The sequence below is a fragment of the Aythya marila genome (genome assembly GCF_965140915.1).
Source record: "Aythya marila genome assembly, chromosome: 11".
Classification (NCBI taxonomy): Eukaryota; Metazoa; Chordata; class Aves; order Anseriformes; family Anatidae; genus Aythya; species Aythya marila.
The window spans coordinates 15,533,510-15,540,435 of NC_139052.1; positions in this window are offsets into that span (position 1 = coordinate 15,533,510).

Here is a 6,926-nt window from a genome sequence, read left to right on the forward strand (position 1 = left end):
ATCGCTTACACTGTATCTCGGTGAACTGTGAATCTCAGCCGAGCCTGTTGTCTTAAGTGCGAGAGGATTTTCTCACCTCCCATCACTCTGGGCTGCTGCTGTTTTGAGTTCTTCCATGGCAGCGAGCCTGTGCTCCCAGCAAGTGTCAGCAAAACTCACAGCAGCAGTGACTGTGGGCTGCGGACATCCCCAGGGAGAAAGGGGGGTCACAAACCCCAGCATCTTGTGTCAGCACCCCCATGGCATCTCCCATCCGCCATCCCTGATGCCATTTGAGCACCTCTTTAGTGGGTCTCCCTTTGGTGCACTGGGGTGACAAGAAAATCAATGTCTTGTGTACACAAGGCATCAATATTCTTAAAATCAGTGGAATGACTGCACACGGTATTGGTGGAGATCCAATCTTTCTGGCCTTTTATTACAGCAGGAGGGCAAGAAAGAAGCAAAACAAAGCATCCATGTAGCGAGAACAAAACAAGGGCTCAATGCCCAGGCGCTGGCATCGCAGTAAATCTGCTCCTGCCTCCCCTGGCCTCCAGCAGCACCTCGGCTAAGCCAGATGATTTTTTGGCAGGAACCCTTCCTCCTCCCTTCACTAGCGGTCAGCACACACTTCGCTGAAGCCTAATGCAGGCTGCTCGACACGGGGCTGGAAACCCCCTGGGTGCTCAGAAGTGCCACGCCGCATTTCCCAGCGCCTAATGATGAGAGCCGGCCAACAAAACATGACAAAGAGCTGGCTGGATCCATAGGCTGAGGATATTTAATGTATTGCCCACGCTAAATGCCTAGCGGCAGGGTCTGAGCTGACCTCTGCAATGGCCAGAGCTGCAGAAATGAGCTTGTTCCCTGCACTTTCCTGCCTCCATCCCAACGGGATGCCTAGGATGTGCTTTGCTCTGTGTTAAATAAGGGTAGTGCAAAGCAGGGCTCTTGGTCTCTGACCTCGCATTTTTTGGAGGGGTCGGAGAAATGGGGTGGAAAATTTCAGTGCTGCAAAGCCCCACCTGCTAAAACCTCATTATTTGTATTCTGTGTGTATTCTGCGCGTACTCTGCATTTTCTCTGTTTGCACACATTTATATTAGGCTTTAATAGGCTTCATTGAAGTATTTTCAGGTTCTACAGGAAAACAAAATGCCAAAGGAAGCCTAAAATGCTGGGTTCCTAATGTCCTTGTTCAGATTTCAGCTTTTTAGATAGCACATCAAAAAGGAACATAATGAAGCTGCTATTATTACTAATGTCTTCCACATTATCTGAGTTGCAGGGAACAATTAAATGACATAAATGACGCGCTGCTACACTTGGGTACACCGCCAAACTGCAGCTCGATTCACCTTCTCTCCTCTCCTTCTGCTCTTCCCTTCAGCAGGCAAGGCACAGCCAGTTTGCTCGGCTTCCTGTGAAATTCAAATCAAAGAAAACTCCAAATGTTCCAAGCTCCTTTCAGAAAAATAAAATAAAACGAGTGCCAAAAACGTCAGCTTCCAGAGGCTTTTGCCCCTTAGCAGCAGCAGCCCCTTGATGCCTCCGGTGCAGGGCAAACTGCACAGCATCTCCCTGGGCTGGGAAGGACTCACCCCGCACCCAGCTGCCTACCCTGCTGCAGAAGAGCCCAGCAGGTCTCCTCAGTTCTCTGTCCCAGCCTTTGTGAGCCACACTCTTCAATCACCTCCCCCTTACCAAGATAGCCCTCGTTCAACACCCCCTGCTTGCCAGACTTCTATCAAAAAGAGCCGTGTGTGGTTCCTGAGCTTCCGACCCAAGGTTTTGCAGCCCTCTGGATTGGCACTGGATGGTGCTGTCCTGCTCTGAGGCACTGGTTATGAGATGGAGCTCCACGAGGACTTTGTGGGGCTTGGGCTGCACGGCTTGGCACAAGCAGCAGGCTCAGCCTTGCAGAAAGCTGTGCAGCACACCGGGATGCTGAGCCCAAACACACAGTGAAATGTCCAGGTAATGCTGCCCTGGCACCAGGATTAGCAAGTGGCTCTCGTGCTGGGGCTGGAACAGCCAGGAGAAAGCATCTGCTTGGGCTAGGAAAGACACACAATGCCTCTGAAGCTGTCAGAGGGTTTTTGCCGTATGTTGTGAAGTTCTAGACGTGCTATTTCCAAAAAACACATGTTCTACCTGCACACCAGGGCAAGCAGTGTGGGCATGGGCATAGCTTCAGCAGCCTTGCACTTAAAGGGTCTGTGATTTGGTGAATCTGCAAAACTTGGAAACCCTCATCCTGCAACCACATCTTTGTGCAAGCTGCCAGCGCTGTTTTGGGTCTACAACCTTGTGTCTTCTTCACTGAGCTTCCTCCTCCACCTGCCTCTGAACGAGGAAGACTGGGGTGGGAGGAGGGTCCTGAGCAAGGAAAGTAGCTGGCAGGCGTTGGGTTGATGCCACTCAGAAAATTATAAAGGACACAAGTGGAGTAATCACTGCAGGTGGTGTGAGGTGGCTGGGAGATGTTTTGGTGGTAAAGAGCTTGTAGGGCTCAGAGGAAACAGCACTCACAATGAGGATGGATCTCCAGGGGCTTCCTAGAGACAGGTAAGGTAAAAAAGAGCTTATAGTTGTTTTTTTTCTAAGTGCATGGATAGTGGGGAATGTCTGACAGATTCAGCTTTGGTATGATAATGGATGAATGGTTTGTGCCTTCCAGTGCCAGCAGAGCAGGATGTGAGGGGGCAACAGGAGCTCTGTGCCTGGTCTTTGGTTTTGTATCTGCTGTCAGGGGCATCAGTGCTCCCTTTGAACTCCCTAGGTTTGAAATACTTGGGTATTGTGTGGCTGAGTGCAGCAATGGCAATTTGGGGAGTGAGCACAGGGTGTGTTGGGCCAGTGTTTATGTGGATATGGGCCTGCATTACCTTGTTATGGGTCTTATTGCAAGCAGAGCAGGGAATTGATATGTCTTGAGCGCTGTGCTCTGTATTTGACATCTAACGTGTTTTTTTTGAGCTGTCTTGTGTGCGTGTGGGCATTCATTCTCACAAAAGGCTCTTGCCTGTTTGCTTTCTCACTAATGAGATATTCTCACTCGTTTCTTTGTTATGCCAGCTCTAATTTCAAACTCTTTGACATGAGCAACCATTTTTCTATGAAAGGCTGAGATCATGTGGCAGGATTATAAATTTACTCCTGAAATGTCCCATTAATAAATGATAAAGTGTTTATAAATATGCAAAATAGATTATTAGTCAATTCTACAAAATCTTGGCTACAGGAGCATAAAAGTGTGCCCTGCAGCTTGTATATCTATTATAAAAAAGAAAGAAACTGTAAAGAAATTCAGGCTTCCTTTTTAACTTCTAAGCAGCGAGCGCTGAATAATTTACTTCTGATAGCGATTATGTTAAAAGCAAATCATTTGTTTCCTTGAACAGTAGCAAACAATGCGCTGTAAATATGTGATTTTTAAAATATTACATATACACAGAGGGACAAAGCAAGTTGTACGTTTGAACAGCTCATTAAATAGCAGCTCTTCAGCACAAGCCTCACTCAGGTCCATAGGTACCCTGGGCAGTACTATCATTTTATTTAAGCTTAGCAGGCTTCGGAAATGTTAATCCTGCATAAATAGACTTGACTTTTAACTACAGGAGCTCAGGCTGGAGGGTTGGTTTAAGTCCATTTTGATTTTGCTCATTATTGAGGCAAAGGGTGATCTAGGAGCATGTGTCGGTGACGTGGTTGTGCAATGCAGGCCAGAAACATGAAGGGCACAGGTTGTGATGAGTCTGGGCCTCTTGACTTAGCACAGCCTCTTTACCCAAATCCTGTGGCAGTTTGGGGCTGGGTTATTAAATGGCTGGCCTATGTCATGGGTTGGATGTTTGCTGTCTCCTGTTGTACAGGCCAGGCTTGCGGCTTTTGTTGACTTCTGGGTTTGTGCCCCTGGGCTAGCCCTTGACCTTAGATGGTCCTGAGGGCCTCAGGAGCTTTCCTGTTGAGCCCCAGCCTTGTCAGTTGTTGCAGCTGTATTTTGACTCCCTACTCCAAAAGAACCAGTCTGGTCTCCCTTTTGCTGTTGTTTTATCCAGTAGGGCCTTGCTAGCCTGGTCTGATCCCCTTCTCCCCTGAAAAAAATCTACCAGATCAAGAATTGAAAAGGAGAAATTGCTGAAGTAGCCTATTTTTCCTATGTACCTGAGAAACTACTTAACACCCCCGGGATCTGCACCTCAGAAGTCCTTAAGCAAGGAGAGGGATGGAGCTGGGTGATTTCAGACGCTGTCCAGAAGGCACTGCTGAGACAGCTGCTGACAGCCAGACAGAAATGAAGTGGGGAAATGTCAAATGTTCTTGACCTGAGCTAAACCTTTATGAATTGAGGGCAGGAGAAGAGAAAAGTGTCTGTAAAGAGCTTCTTTTCAGCTAAATATATTTGTACCAGGGCAGAGGTAGTCTGGAAACTGATGGCAGCAGGGGAGGGGAACAGCTTGAGGGTGAAAGCTTTAGAAGTGATGCCTCAAGGAACTGAAGACGATTTGAAGCATTTTATTTATCTCAGCTTATCAGCAGCACTGTGATTATTCTGGGCTGGCATCAGGGCTGATGAGGAACAGCTACATCAACCCAGGCCCCCTCGTATCTCTTCTAACAGACTCAGGGCAGCAAAAACACACATTACCTGGCGAGAAACACAGCCCTGAAATTCCCAGCTGAACACATAATGTGAGCAGGGCCAGCAAGTCTGGAGGAGAGAGTCCCACTTCTGCCCTCTTATAGCCCAGAGCGAGTTGCTCTCCCATCTGTATGTAAATGGCAATGCTGCCCCAGTTGTTTCACTGGTTTTCGGCTGTGGTGGAGGAGTCCCCAGAGATGCTCTGTGCTGCCTGATGCAGGTCAGAGCAGGCAGATGGACTGGCTCATTTGGCTTCTGGAATTTATAAAGGGGGAAATGGTGCTGAGCAGGTACCTGCTGAACTGTTGCTAGGCCAGAATAACAATGTAGACCTCGCCTTGAATTATTTAGGAAGAGCCAGTGTAAGAAACCCAGAGGAGCTGGGATGAGCTTTAAGTAGATGATATGCATTACCCTTCATATAACAGCTTTAAAATGAATCGTACTGGCCAGAATGCCGCAGTAGGTTATCTAATCTTTATCCCTCCTCATCTTTCAAATCCACAGTCCCCCTTCTGCATGCTGCAGAGCTCAAACTCTGGCCAGGGAAACCTTGTTCTTGCTTCACATGCACACCCACAGGATCTCTCCATCACAGGGAAGGATGGAGTAAGTGGAAGGGAATGCTCAGGGCAGCCTTTGAAGGCTGATGTTTCAGGCTGAGAGCTGTTCCAGACTAGAGGTTAAGCATGCTGGTAGAAGCTGGGGAGCAAAGGCTCCTGCTCCAGGGCTGGGAGCTTGCCCTGCTTTGCGAGCTGCCCGTGCACCACCTCCAGCACCCTTGCCCAAGCCCCAGGACCTGCCTTCTCCCATCCAAAGCACGTTCACCCCAGTGCTGTCTAAAGGATCTCTGCACCCAGCAAGCAGAGGAACACTATCCCTTATGAGAAGGGAGCAGGAGGGGAGCGAAAAGCCTCAAAACCAACTTTATGCCTCATAAGACATCAAGAAATACATCTGGATTTTTAAGGCTGTTTGCTTTTTAGCTATAAAAGCAATGGTCACTCCTTCCATACTGTTTCCTTAATTGGAAGAGTTGTTTTTCGTGAGATGGAAGTGCTGCTTTGAATTAAACTCAGCTCGTTGAACATGCCCTGAGCAAACAGTCGCTAGAAAAGCAACCCAAGTGGGAACTTGGTTGGTTGAGCTCAGAGGAGCGAATGTCTGCTGGAAACCAGAGCTAGTTTCTGGTCTCTTAGAAATTGGTAATTGCCAGGTGATAGGGAGATGAACTGTCTTCAGCGATGTTTTTGTGCAGCCTAGTTACAGACTACTTGGTCTTAAGCAATTAGAGCTATTCCTGTTTCCTTCTCTAATAGAGCTCATTGTCAGGCATAATTCAGCTCGTCTCAGAGCTAAGCTAATGTCTCTTTGATAGCACTTGCCAAACATCACTGACAATTTTGTAGTTATCAGTATCAAGGCATCCAAAGATCACTGCCACTAACAGACATGAGAGAGGCAACCCCTCCCTCTTCTAGAGTTAAAGCATGTATTTGACAGATTTATTCGGTTAACCTCTCACTGCTCTTACTAGCAACCCCTGTCTACTGCAACAGCTTGTAGGAAGGTGGCAACAGCCATGTACACAAGAGGGAAGGTCATGTTATATCTTGGCCCATGCAGACTCTTGTAGAAATCAAAGAAATAACCCTGCAATATGACCCATTAAAAAAAGTAGTATCTGAGGACTTGTCTGAGATAATCTCTGTTGTGCAAGGACTTAAGTTATAGCTCCCAGTTTCTCCTGCCTCAGAATTCAGAGGGGTTAAAATCAGTCCTCCCTTTCTTCCCAGAGCCCCAGCTGCAATCGTCTTCATCAAGCTCCAGCTTTTCAGCTCTTATCTAATAAATTATACCAGAATTTTGGTCATTTGCTCATCTTCCACTTGAGTTCTCATCAGAAAGGCAAGCACACACAGACTGCAGCTGCTGCTTTTCAGTCTGTGGTATCTTCACTGCTGCAGCCTCCACTAAGGAAGGGCTCTGGTCCTATTCAGCCACAGCTGGCTTAGGTTGGTGCTGTCTTGGTGGGTCTTGAACTTCCTACAAAGACCAGCTCTGCTGCACAATAGCTGGCTTGTGGCTGAGGCCCAACTGCATTTTGATATGTTTGATTTAGCTTTGCTTTGGCAGGACGTAACTGAGAAGGCACTGGCTGGACAGCTGCTGCCCTTTGTCTGCTGAAAAGGTGCTGACTTACTCTCTTTTCAAAAGAGACACGAGGACACCATGGCAGGAGCAATCATGGGGGAGGAGAGAGGCAGAGCTGATTGATGCAGGGGGCACTGGATCA